General features: G+C 39.0%; 1 long non-coding RNA gene across 2 annotated transcripts in view; it reads left to right on the forward strand.

Annotated features, from left to right (window-relative positions):
• Window positions 1-14,489, forward strand: part of LOC101233878 (ubiquitin-conjugating enzyme E2 E2) — a 199,251-nt gene that overhangs the window by 169,238 nt on the left and 15,524 nt on the right. For both annotated transcript variants that reach the window (XR_003958591.4, XR_003958590.3), the window contains exon 5: window positions 7,294-7,441. This is a non-coding gene — a long non-coding RNA (ubiquitin-conjugating enzyme E2 E2). The remainder of the gene's footprint in view (window positions 1-7,293; window positions 7,442-14,489) is intronic.

Below are 14,489 nucleotides of genomic sequence, written 5' to 3' on the forward strand. Positions count from 1 at the left end.
CCTTATCCTTTACATTCATTTGCCTCATCATACTTCTCTCACAGCCTCTGTCACATCCTATTAGCTCTCAGTGCCATGCTGTGCTGCTCACAGCTTTTTCCAGCTGCCTCCTCCTCCTGATGGTGTAGCAGAGCCTCACACGGTGCGTTCGGCTGTGCCTCCACCCTCCCTTGTTCTCCTCACCCAGCCTTTCTGTTTGCATCTTCTTGCTAGAGCAGCTCGGGAATCCTTCATCCATGACAATAAATGGAGTTGGCAGGTTTTCCCAGCAAGTGAAGTCTTTAGGTGCTTGCAGTCAGAAATCAGATGCAGAGGAGTCTTTGAGAGGGAGAAATGGACAACCTACCACCAGCAGGCCATTGTCAGAGGCAGCAGGATCAGCCCCAGTCCTGCTCTTCTCAGAGCAGCTCTTTCCAGGCATGTGAGCTGCAGGGTGCAGTTCCCATGCTTGCACCACCTGCAGTGAGACAGTTTCTCCACAGGTCCCATCCCTAGGATGTTCCAGCCCTAGAAGTGTTGAAGGCCAGGTTGGGTGGAACTTTGAGCAGTCTATTCTAGAGGGGAGGTGTCCCTGCCCACGGCAGGAGGGTTCACACTGGATGATCTTCAAGGTCCCTTCCAACCCAAACCAGTCTGTGAGTCTGTGATGTCTCCAGGCGATGCTGAACCAGCACACAGTGGTACAAGGCTCTGGACAGCTCACACCCAGGTGGCTGCTTAAGAAAGTGTGATGTCTCTCAAAATGACAGAGAGTTTCAAAGTGGAGGACAAAGATGTGAGCAGAAATATGTTAGACTGAGGAGAGAACCAGTAACTATGTTTTATTGTGGATAAATGCAAAATATGTATTTGATAAGGCAACATCATGGAAATCTCTGAGATTTCCTTTCAATTCATCTATTTGATAATTCTTCTAGTAATTGGCAAATTGAATTGCCAATGATTCTTCTAATGAATAGCCTCTTTATGCACTCTGTTTACAATACTCTAATTTATATCAGTAGTTTCTATTGATTTATTTAATCTTGATGCAAACAGCTCTATCTAGCTAAACTCCTCCTGTTTTCCTTACCAAGACTTAGGTGGTTTATCATTTCATCCAATTTCCTGTGAATACCCAGTACACTAAACTCTTTCAGAGGGCCTGTAGAGGTGTTGTATGGGGAATATCTTCTGACTCACAGCACTGGTTTTCATATTGCTTGTCATATTTTCAGAAGACAATTTGTCTTGGAAATTTCAGAAGCTACATAATTCTGCTGTATCAAGTGTGTTTTAATGCTGCATAAAATCCATGTGATCTAAAAATACATGATATGCCGATGTTGTTTCTTGTCCTCTTTTACACACACACAGATAAATACACACAGATGTGAGAGAAAGACTTTTTTGCACACCATTACGCTAAAAGGAGTGCAGATGGACTGATAAGGACGAAAAACTACTACTTTTGGAGTCCGTCTGCCTAGGTCTTTTCATGTATGGAGTAAATACCCAAAGGCTGTTGGAATTGGGTGAGGAAGAAGAGCCCCCTGTTTCTTAGAATAAAATCTAGGAATAAAGTCTCATGCCTGGAGCACCATGTAGGAGCACTGTGGTGAACTGAGAGGAGTGTACATGTAGGACAGTACAGCCTGCATGCTTTCAACTTCAAAAGGGAGGCTTTATTTTATAAAAGTTAAGTGGCCAGTAAATCTTAAAAAAAAACTCACTCTCTATAAAAGAAGTTTTTTTGCTGACTTTCTATAAGGAACTACTAATTGTAGGAAAGATTATGCTGATTATATGAAAATAATTTTATAAAAACTCATAATGACTTTGTCACAGAAAGCTTTTGATGCTAGGCATATTACCATCTTGTTTCTATTCTGAACATCCCTAACCCAAACAGTAATCCATTTCCCTTGTCCTTTCATTCTCTTCCTTTGTTTTCAGAAAACTTTGTACTGTTTAGGATTTTTTTTCTCTCTTGGATACATCAAAGATTATCACGGTCCATTTTTACTTTTCCTACTGTTAAATCTGTGTGCAAAATGAGTGCATTTATATAATATAGATGCTTAGTGCTGCTGTGCTAATTCAGTTTTTTTCCCCTGCAACACTGTTCAATGAGACAGTGTGAGTAGCTACTCAGCTTCATAATTACGATGAATATAATGAATAATTACTCGCATTGCATACTGATTCATTTTCAGTAATATTAAAGATGAACTCATGTGGATGCTATTATATCCATGTAAATTGTTACCACTTTTGGCTGCGGATGTCTTGCATGGTGCATTTCGCCAAAGAAGCGCAGCACAGTTTGCATTCTCTTTAGGTCAAGCAAATGTAATTACAGTTTATTATTTTCTGCTAATGCAGCTACCATGCATTTTCCTTCAATAAAATAAATTATATCTGTTTTTTACCAAGTAAAATTAGATGTAATCAAGTGTTTTGAGAGCTGGATGAAGTTCATTTCTTGCTGTAAATTTAAAAAGTACTCTTAAATAGTGAGCATCAAATGGCCAGTCAGGTTTTATGCACTTTTTGTGATAAATCATTAAGTATCTCAACAATTGTTCATGTGCATGCTACAAATATGTACTAACAAAGTGGAAATAGTCCATCCTGTCTTAAAAAGGCAGCCTGAGTGCTCATGGATAAATGAAGTGCACTCTATAAGGAATTAAAGGGTGCTAATTAATATAAAGGTTATTGCATGAATGTTGTGTCATTCAGAGCTATATGCACTTTTCATTTAGATTGTTTTATTTTTCTCATATGACTGAAGAGTGTAGGCCTGATCTTGTTTTTATTTGCTCTGAGTGGACAAATGTATTGCTCATAAAGTCTGACAAACTGAGATGGGAACAACTTACTCTCTCCTGAGCTCTATGAACATCATCATAAATGGCATCATATTATATATATATATATACACACACATATGTATATACCTTTTCTGTATGCAGTACAACTTCTTCCACTTCAGGTAGTGCCACTGCAGTTTTATTAAAGCAGAACTCCTGGGGTATATTTGAGGAAGACAGAAATTTCATCTCAAGCAGGCATGCAGGATTCCATCCTTGTCAGAAATGAAAATTCTTGAAAGGAACTTCCCAAAATCATGGGAATGAGAGCCCTGGAATCTTAACTCTGCTTCCAGTGTTAGCTGAGCAAAAGGAGATCGTTTTTGTTTATTTTCCAGTTGGCTCTGGGGATTTTTCCTCTCACCCTACACAGTCACCAGGCTCTAGTGACTGAGAAGCAGGAGGTGAGAGTTTGAGCCCCAAAGAGGCTGATGAAAGCAAACCTTAAGGGCACACTGTAAGCCCTTGCATGTAATTTGTAAAACTAGGGAATCATTTCTTCCTGCTGATATGATTTTGAAGAAGATTGCAACTGAATTTAGTGGAGTCTGAAAGTGTGTGAGATGGTGTACTAGGCACCATAGTGACTGCTGTGTTTAAACCTCTGTGGAAAAGAGAGATAGCAAGTTATCTTAAGACTACATCATGCTGGAAAACTGGTGTTGAAAATCACTCTGAGATCCAGAAATTACTTATTTTGCCTTCAACTAGTTGTCTCCAATCACTGACCTGAAATTCATATTAGTTTGCTCTTCCCAGGTTCTATAAACAGTCTTTTTTCAGTCCTAAATCTTACTCAGTGAACAGTCAGACATAGCTTTGCATGTTTGACATTCAGCACTAGATAACAGATGAGTTTATTCTTGTTTACTTTCAAAAGTGATTGAATATAAATTCTTTATCATTACCTTTTGGAAGTTTGTTTGTAGTACTCACAGTTTTTAGAAGATAGTCCCATTTTTCCCTATTTCCCGTAATTTGCATTTTCCTGACCTACACTTTTATTCAACAAAAATTAAATATGCTCTTTAAATTCCAGAATGAAAGAGAATAAATCCATAGAGAACACTTATTGTTCAAGAAAACCCATAAATTTCTCTTCTACCATTTAATTGTCTGAAGGTGACTTCGCCTGCACACCCACACACTCCTTTGAGCCCCTGCATGGGATTGTTTAGGTGTTTTCATTAGGAGGTAAATGGAATTAGAGTCCACCATTTAAAGGAAACATTTAAGTGACATCAAAGGTAAACATATTACCATAATAAAGAAAATGCAGTTCCCCTGGAAAGGTATTAACACATGTTTTCTCTCTGCACATAGAATAGGAGGACCCTGCATAACCTTATAATGTAGCTATGGTAAGCACAACATCCAGAGAGTTACATCTCAGCATTTCCCACATTATCAGCAATTTGAGGCAATACATGGATGAGGAAAGCCATGTGTCATCCCATTTGTACTCTGCTGCCTTGGGGTGAGAACTCTGTTACCTGCAACCTTCAGGCCACAGTTTCCAGTGTATTAAGGCTGTCATTGATACATCTTCTTCTGCAATTCTAAACACTGTGATTCTTCTTATTAATCAATTTAATTGATTTTTCAGTATTAAAATTATTAAATATGATGTATTGTAATTATAAAATAACTAATAGGTTGATTATTTAAATGCCTGCCTGTCTTAGGCAGGCATTTTAAAGTGCAGTGGCATATTTGGTGAGTTGGCGACATTGTCAGTGGTAAGCAGCAAGCCTTATCTTGCCTTTCTCAATCTCACAGGTTCAATATGTACTCATAGTGAAAAAATGCAATATTTCAGGTCTGAGCATTTTCTAAAAACAGCCTTCCAACTGCAAACAGGTGTAGTCCCACATACATTTATCCACCAGGTAGCCTGAGATGGCAATAGAGTGTTGAACAGTTCATGAAAGACTTTGACTACCTCCATTCATCTCAGTGGCTCGGAATCCTGCCAAATTCCCAGTGTCCTTGCTTCAGTGCTTCAGAAGCAGCTGAGGCAGTGTCAGTGTCAGTCCTCTCTGCTGGCAGCAAAACAGTTACACTTAAAATACACACTCAAATCGATGACCTTCTCCGAAGCAGGTTACAAGCTCAGACTGACCTGTCTATAAATATTTTAGAGGGTATAATTTAATCTGTGCAATGGATTCAGTGTTTCCCCCACATTCAGTGAGACCACACATATCTTATTACTCTCTGTATTGAGATGACACCAAATGAAGTCCTCAAATTTTTCATTGTGGAAGTATAGGGCAGCACCTTTGTTGAGGTAAAATACTTAAGCATAAGCTTTATTTCAACAGTGTACTGAAAAGTTAGCATACAATACTTAAAATTAAGCAGGTGCTTGCCCGAGTCCTGGGACATCCTGCTAGGAAGCAGTCACTGATTCACTTCTAACTGGAGTATAGGAGTTCCTGGAGTTAATCTACCTGGGAAATTAATGAGCACCTACAATTCACAGGATGGTTCTGCACACCATCTTCCTTTCTGGGCACTTTTGACATGCAGTTTGTGTAAGGTGTTTTATGGCTTTTGATAACCTTCCTTGTTCAAAATAGCTTCCCTTTGTAGACAGACATTTAATTTTATCACCAAATTATTTAAATAACTTTTTTGATCTCACAGAAGATTTCCTTCCTTCCGAATGCTGAATGTGCTTGGGTTTCTCGTGAGGGGGAGAAAATAAATCATCTGGCTATAGCATTTGGATTAATTGAGATCATTGTGCCAGAAATATTTTAAATTCTCATAAAAGTCCCAGAAGTGAAGCACATAGGCTGGAAAACAACATGTAAAACCGCAAGTGAAGGGGGAAAAATGAAAGAATCTATAAGTATGGAGTGGCAAATTGTCAAATTATCCAATTAATTAGAAATACCTTTAGATATAGAAGCATTTTAAATCTGATGCACTTGCTTTGTAGGGTTCTTTGGTATAGAACTCACTGGTGCATGACAATGGGCTCCAAAACATTTTTCCAGATCTATGTGGGAAAGTACTTAGGAGAAAAAGTATTTATTGTTGAATGAAATGTTTTAATACCATAAATCTACTATCTTTTCTTTCCATTATTTTGTCAAAACTTCTTGATCTAATCCAAGGAGGCAGAATTTTTCAGTGGGCTAGAGAATGATTTCTATAATTATTTTCTTATAGACATAAACCAGTGATAATAGTAAATACAAGTGATTATTTCACTTGTATTCTCTCTTCTGCTTGCTGAGTGGCCTGGTAGTCCCACTCAGATCACTGAGATCTCTGATACTGAAGAAAATCAGAAGAGGAGCGTGCCTGTCACAGTTTGCATTATTCTCCAGACAGGGGTTTATCTGTGGTAGGGCAGGGTTGGGTTTGTAGGCACCCTCAGCATACATTAGCGCTGTCCCAGTGGAGTGAGGAGCACAGCTTCCCTGAGTCAGGGATTGCTTTGCCTGCTGTTGTCTCCTGCCTGCCCAGCCCCTCTCCTGGCAGGGCTGTTGCTGGTGAGGTAGATGTCTGAAGTTGTCTTAATTTTAGATTTTAGGAACATATCATTGAAACCATCTCGGTGTGACTTGCCATTTGGGTAGAACTGATGGAGAAATTAGTCCTTGATGACCTCCAAGAGGTGGTTTTCTCACATTGTCCCTTCTTATCCAGTAGCCCCAGTATTCATTCTGAATATGAAGTGAACTTTCCTAGCTGAGCTTCTTCTAAAATAAAAAGCCTGTGTCTTCACCTTGAAGAAGTACGACATTATTCTGGGCTAAAATAATCTCCTTGGTTTGTTACCTGTGGGATCACCTGGAAGACCATATAAAATAGATATGGGAATCATCAAAATAAACTACCAAAAAACCCAAAAGGTGTATGTAAACAATTCTACTGATAAAAATGTAACCTGAAATTTGGAAATAAAATCATTTTATTTGAGCAGCCTTTCTCAAAAATATTTCACTTCAATTTTTCCAGGAGTCACTGCTGTGATGCCTCTGCAATTTTTTTTACAGCTTAATCTATTGTGTCAAATGATGGACAGATGAAGACAGTAGAAGAATCTATCTTGTTCTGAATTCCTTCAAAGTGTGAAAGAGCTGTGGACCTGAGTTATGAACATTGTCAAGATCAGGGGCTGGAACTGCTTTTTTTTTTTTGGCCGTATACAAAATAATGAGATTGATAAGACCAAGGCAGGAGGAAGCTCAGGAAGTGTGTCCCATTCTCAGCCTGCACAAACTGGTTTCACTGCTGGCCACAGCTGCAAGAGGCAGAATTTATTTCCTTTCTTTTGTCTTGCCCAGTCTTTAACCAGAGTAGCAGAGTCCCATCATTTCAGCATGGAAAGCAGAATGTTTGTTCCTATGGTTCTTCATTGCTTAATAATTGTGTAATTACTGGCTTGAATGCTGCTGTACTGAGACACTCTCCTTTCCAGGTCACGTTCCGGACAAGGATCTACCACTGTAACATTAACAGCCAAGGCGTCATCTGCCTGGACATTTTAAAGGACAACTGGAGTCCAGCGTTAACCATTTCTAAAGTTCTCCTCTCCATCTGCTCCCTCCTCACAGACTGTAACCCCGGTAAGATTAATTAACTTTCATATCCTCATTCATTCATCATTCACTTTTGGTCAGCTCAGTAATATCTGGTCAGTGCACTGGTTTACTGGTGCCTACTGAAAAAAACCACAAAAATGTAAATTTTAAATGCTTTTCATATAAATAGTATAAAAAGAAAGCATAGTTTCAGAAGCTCAAGTGCAGTTTTAGTACTGGAGAATAATTTTTTTTTAATTCAGAATGTTTGATCAGTAGAAAATACCTTAGTATGCATAATTTGGATATTACAACCAGGATATTACCACCAAGAAATATTAATGAGTTAATAAATATTGAAAAGGAAAGCTTTCGTTTAAATATGCTGATAATGTGGTCTCTGAAAAGAATATTAATAGCACTGACAATGACAGATGCCTAACGCAGACTCTACAAATAATGAAAATTGGTTTAAATGAGGTTTATTCAATATCTTGGACAGTCAGCATGAGTATTCAAAGCAAGCTGTCATTCTTATTAACTAGCATAGCACTTAACCTCTTCCCTCAGCTCTTTTAGATTTGTTTTATGCCATTGACCGCTAGATCTGTAATTTCCACTTTCTCTTAATCTATTTACCAACACATAATTCTGACTGTAGCCTTAGAAAACCCTAATATATAAAAATTACTAAAAAATCATTGAAGAAAATTTATGTGATCTGTTTATATGTTATGAGGGTTGTTGCTGGTTTGTTTTTTATTATACACTTCAATAGTATTTTTAATTTGCCCAAAGGGCTAAGAATTGCTTTGAAAAGGGCAGAATGTGAGATTCTGGCATAATCAGGGGCTAATCAAAAGCTGTAATAGAATATTGGAATATTTCAAAACTCAAAATAAAATAAATAATAATAAAGATAATAAATAAATAAAAAACTCTCTCTCAAAGGTGAGAGCGGGCAAAAATGTGATTGACTGCTTTTATTTTCATGTAGTTTTGTTGCTGTATAGAACATTGAAAGTTCCTTTCAGCTGAGAGGTGGAGTGGGAGTGTTACCATTTTAGGCACATTTATTTCAGGTGGATTGGATGCTCTCTACTAATGTCTCTGAAAGATTGATTTCTGTTAGTGTTTGGCCAAAAATATGCAGAGGTGTCTGTAGGTAGTCAGGCAGATAGATGACAGAAGTGTACAAAAACCAAATTAATATTTGCTCATGTGTCTTAGAGACCAGGTAAAGAGCTAGAGACATTGAAAAGCTGTGCAGGGATTGAGAAGCTGTGTAGGGCAGTAAATACATGCTCTCTCATAGGGATACAGATACTCTCTTTGGAGGGATACAGTCGTCTTGAAAGCTGGACAGTTTCCAGCAGTGATGTGAAATTTATAAATTCACTACTTCTGCCTTCTCAATCTTAAATCCTTACAGATGCTGTCAAACAACAGTTTTAGCATATCAAGTGTGTAAAAGGAATACTGAAAACTGTTATCCATACCGTTACATTATGATGTACAACAAGTTAACACATCAAAAATGGGAAGTTCTTCCATTTAGTCTCTTTCAGTTAGCAACCATAAGCATTGTCATAACCACAGTAAATAAAACAATTTTATGATGTTTCCTTTTCAAATCTTCTCTTTAATTATGAAGCAGTTTTGAATATTGTCACTGCTTCATGATACAATTTTGTCTTTTTTTTTTTTTTTTATGAATTTTCACAATTTCTTAATTTGCATCCCAGTCTCACAAGGCACTGTTGGCAGGTAATTTTGAAGTGCTGGGTCATTTTCTCCTTCTTTGGAAATAGTCTGTTTCATGCTAGATATTCTTTTATTTAAAAGTGAACTTTGAATGTTAGTGATGTATAATAGAACACTTGCAGAAATTTACAAGTCCTTACTTTTTGTCATGTTGCCTGATATGTTGCAGGTGTACTTCCTGTCCTGTTATTTTTTGTGATATTTTATCATTAAAAAATTATTGATTACTTACCATCAGATGGATGGATAGAAAGATATGTCACTGATTCATATGCCATTGAAATATATCACACACATATATATATATACAAATAAGTAGTTGCAGAAACATGCATAAATATTTTTTACATGGGAGTAATTTTCTAATCTCTCAGTCTTCTCTTCATCTAACTAGTCTGCCCCCTTCTAAAGGCAGAAACACAACAGGGGTCTCGATTTGATAAGCAACTTTGAACTCTTTTTTCACCATTCATCAGCCAGAAGCAGATCAGGTCAAATGGAAAGGCAACATTGAATCTCCCACAAACATAAACACATAGGATGGGTGAGTCTTCCATCCTGCCCTCTGAAGCAAAGAATCAAATATCAGTTACCCCCTACTCTCACATTTATGCAAATCTTCATTAGAACAACAAATAGGAGTAAGAATGGCAGCTAATTTACCCTCAGTCATACACAGTGATTAAACAGCACCGAAGCACAGCTGCAGCTTCATTGGCAAGCGCTGCTATTCTTCTCCAGCAGGCTGAGCAAATGAAAAGACGTGTTTGCTCCTGCCGCTCCTGTCATTCACACGGTAATCTACAAAAGCCACGGAGAGAGTCTCTTTCCTCCCTGGTTATACATCACCGTCCTTTGTTCCCTATCACTCCAGGCAGGAGCAAGTTTGTCCTTTTTAAACAACTCATACAATCCTTTACTCATAAGCTGTCTCAGACCCTTCAGTCCTGATTATTATTAATTGTCTCTGTTTTGCTTGGCAGTATCAGCCACTAAACAGTGTTAATGAAAGGTCTGAATTTTGTAACAGCTGGCTGACTTTTCCATGGGGGGAAGGGGTGTTGTAGGGTTTGTGTGTGACTGAACCCATGTGCATTATCTGGGAGTGCAAGAGAGCCAAATGTATCAGAGGGATGGGAGAGATGGTGGGATACACTAGCCCAGTACAGGCATTAGTATTTTTCTTTGACGTGGTACTCAAGGCCACAGCACACGTCCCTTTCTACAAATCAGGGCTCCAGTCCTGTAAATACTTTGGCATTTGCATGAGCAACCCCACAAAACCTGATAAATACCTTTACCTGCATGAAAGAGAGAGGGAGAGAGAGAGAGAGAGAGAGGGGGTGACTGAGTGAGTGAATGTTTATAGGCTTTATGCTTGAGTGCTGAAAATGCCTGCTTCCAGTGTTAGCTGCTAGGGCTGGCCTGTGTGGACAATTAGTCACTGCAGAGTAACTCCATGTGTGGATACTCCCCGCTTTGAAAATGTATTAAGTTACAAAAACCTGTCTTGCTTGGACCAAAAGTCAACTATACTTTAAATGTTTGAGCGGAGCCTGAAGAGTGTAAATTTCCACACTGCCTTAATCCAAAGAGCTTTTAAGTGCCATTGGCCATCGAGGTTTTGTGTTTTACTGAGTTTGAAGTGCTAAGCAAATTCATTATTTTTTATACTTACAGAGATGGTGATGTTGATCTGGGTTAGAATGTTAATTTTTCTCAGTTGATCATTGCCATTCGGGCCTTGACAAAGGTTCTTGAGCCCCAGGAAAAATATCATTTACAAATGCTTCAGAGAAAATAAATTGTAACACTGCAATACTTTTCTTTGCATGGTTTTCTTCTTCATATTCAAAATCTGAACTTGGCTGGCCTGATTATCCACAACGTCTGAACAGTCTTAACATCGAATCATGTCTGCTTAATAACATGCAGCTAAGCCTTGATTAGAACATCAGAACAAAGCCTATCTCTCCATCACACCAGCCTCTTCCTTTCTGGTATCATCCTTTGGCTCTGGCTCCTTACCATTTTCCCCACGTGCAAGTTCCACGGTCGGTGGTGATTTTATCCCCCAGTTGACATTCTGGAACCAAATGCTCTGCTGCTGCTCCTGGCCCTCTTCCCTGCAAGGCAGCCATGCCCCTCTGTGTGTTCCTGAGATGGGGATGTGCCAGGGCGTGCATACAGAGGATGAGTGGCAGACTGAGAGGTGGCCAGCCACGATATTGCTTTCCCACAAATATTAGGCATCCAACATTTGTAGCCAAAGTAACTGATGAACAGCTCTACAGAGCCCCACTTGCTTTGCTCTTTAGAAACCTCTGCCTGATTCCTGACCCGAACTGACTCACAGCAATTTTATACCCACTTGTTTTTAAGCAAGTCTTGTCCTATACCTTAAGTGACCATTTTTCTGGTTTTCACTCCTGGTGTACTAATTAAGAACCATCCTCTTCCCTTGTCTTTATTTGATGCACACTACCAGACCTGTGTGTATGAGTCTCCTTCTGTAAGAGAGACTTTCTGTTCCCCTGCTCATCCTCACTGCACTCATCCTTTCTGAATGCTCCTGACTCTTGGAGTTCATTGGGGCATGAGGCACAGCTAGATAGACTAACCTGCTCATCATCACCTTCATCCAGGTGGAAATATTTACTGCTCCCTGTTGGATGTGCCTATCTCACTTGGCAGCCCCACTGAAGGTTATTTCTGTCTTAGCCCTGTCATTTTCACTCTTTGTCTGCTTTTTTACCCAATTGAGTGAAATGGTGGAGAAAGGAAAAGAGGAAAAGGAAAGAGGAAAAAGGAAAAAAAAAAGAAAGGAAGAGCAAAAGAAAGAAAAAGCTTTTGCTAGAAAGGGCAAAACCTCTGCATTAACCTCTGGCAAAGGATATGCTCAAAAAACTGCCTGCAGTACCCACTTCACTGGGGTCAGCACTAGTCAGGTTGGTTGCTCTGCTCTCAGATATTTCAGTGACTGACATATTATCAGTGTAAAGATGCTTGTCTGTTTACCTTTTGAACTCACCAGAAAGTGTGAGGCAGTTTGTTTAGTGTTACCCATAAAGTTTGCTGTGAACGTAGTTTGAGACTGAGGCATGCGTGTCCTCACAATAAATGTACTTATGAGAGTAAATGAGTAGCAGCACTACATTACTTTGGGCAAGTAGCACTACATTACTTCAAAGTGAGACCCATCCATTTTTATAGTTGCAGTTGCACAGCACTTCTGAAAAGCAGACTGGTTATGTTAAAAAATTCTGCAATGTACATTGTGGCTTTCAAATATATTGTACCCCAGTTAGAAGTGGATGTGCTGTTTTTTACAAGTACTGCCATGAATCATGAATTTACTAGATGGTTTCATACTTTGTTAACCTACATGAAGTATTGTGGCTGTGCATTTTAACGACTTACATTTATCTAAGCATAGATAAGCCAAGTCAAAGATCCTAAGGTTATGGGGATCTTTACGTCTTACTAAGGGACACAAGACATATTTTTAAGCTTTATTCATTTGAGTTATTCTTACATTTTGCCTTTATCTTCCCTAGAAACCTCTTGTTTTTATCACAGAGAAGGTATAACAGGCAATTTTGGATAGCATGATATTGTTCTTTTCCTGTTACAAGTTATCCATGTGTTTTGTAATGATTTAGGTCTGACAAAAATATTAACACCCTTACATACACCTGCATGAAGGTACTAAATTTAGGAAAATTTAGAGATGGGATTCAGTTATTACACTATTCATTTTCCTTTTTTTATTTTTTCTTTTTCCCTTTTTTTTTATTTTCTCTTATCGTTTTCCTAAGGGTGTGCGAGGTTCTGTACTCTTGTTGCTGAGGGTATAAAATCCCGGTTCTGTCATCTTTTGCAGAAAAGGATTCAATAGTGTAATTTAATGCATATCTTTGATCCTCAATGGAATCTAAAACAGCACTTTGGAGTGTGATTTTTCAACATAATCTTAAAAGCCCTAAAAGCCTGAATGGTATTTGCCCTGCTACAAAGCTGCTGGAATTGCTGCTGTTACCAGAACCTCTGCAAAACACGAGTAGGTGGGGAGATTTAAGTCAGACAACATGCAAGGGAAGGAACTGAATCAGTGATTTCTCAGCCCATTTGCCTTTCAGGCAGCAGTATACATTCTTGGAGGGAAGTTGGTGTCCTGCTGCAATGCCACTGCCCTGTCCCATCCTTCAGCAGCCATCCCAAATCCAAATTGTTGGAATTGCTCCAGCCAGGGTTCATATATCCAAGTGCAACATGGATAGATCTGCTATCTAGAAAGCTTTGAGTATCTCCACATTTTGAATTTGTGGTGGTACTTGGGAAACATAAGCTTCATCCGAATGTTTGTTCATAGCAATTCCACAATCTCTACAAATTTGCATAAGGTATTGACAGAAATACCTGGACTACCCAATCTACAATACAATACCCATGGAATTGTCTTCTGCACACCCTAGACAAAGGGGAGTAGGTTCACTTAAGCCCTCTCAGGAAAAGGCATCTCCCACCAGGAGTTGGAGTGAGGCTGCTGCAATTTGCTGCCCACTGAACGCTCCACACTCCTGACACTGCTTTGGTCTGATCATCTCTGGCACAGGGGCACCAAGAGCCAGAATTGCCACAGCCACTTAAAAACCAAGTGTGTGTCAATGGATCAGGTCCCACGGGAATAGCTCTGCTTCTTCAGCCAGCAAAGCCCCAGCCATACCAGCATGCATTTTAATACACTAATAGATGTCCACTGTCTCAATAAAAAAGATCTATTTTCAGAATTACTGTGATTCTTGAAAACGGTTTCCTGTCAAAAAAAAAAAAAAAAAAAAAAGTTTAAAATAAATTCAAGGCAGCTTAATAAAGGAAAATGTAACATAGTTGTAATAATAAAATCTGTTCCATGCTGGAGCATTTGGCTCTGAGTGGGAATTTGGCTGACTTGTGGTCACAGTTCTGCTATTTGGCTCCCATGTTCCAACCTTAAAATAGCTACCCAGCCCTAGGTAATGAAGAACAGGTCTGTGCTCCTCACCACTCAGCAGCCTGGATATATCTTTGTTTCTCTCCATTATTCCATATATCTCAATCTAGCAGGAAGCATGTACCATGTTCCTCTTCATCTGGTGCTTCCCCATAGCAGAGGCTGCTTTCTGTCAGTGCCAGTTCACATCAGGTGTACCTTCTGCTGTTTTTTTAGACTTCCCAATTATCATTCCTTCTTTTACCCTTACCCCCAGCTTTGAAGTGAATTTAGAAACTCTGGATGACAGCAAGTTCAAGGGATGAGCCACTTCTCATTTTCCTCATTCTTGTAATA

Source organism: Taeniopygia guttata, chromosome 2 (assembly GCF_048771995.1).
Source record: "Taeniopygia guttata chromosome 2, bTaeGut7.mat, whole genome shotgun sequence".
Lineage (NCBI taxonomy): Eukaryota > Metazoa > Chordata > Aves > Passeriformes > Estrildidae > Taeniopygia > Taeniopygia guttata.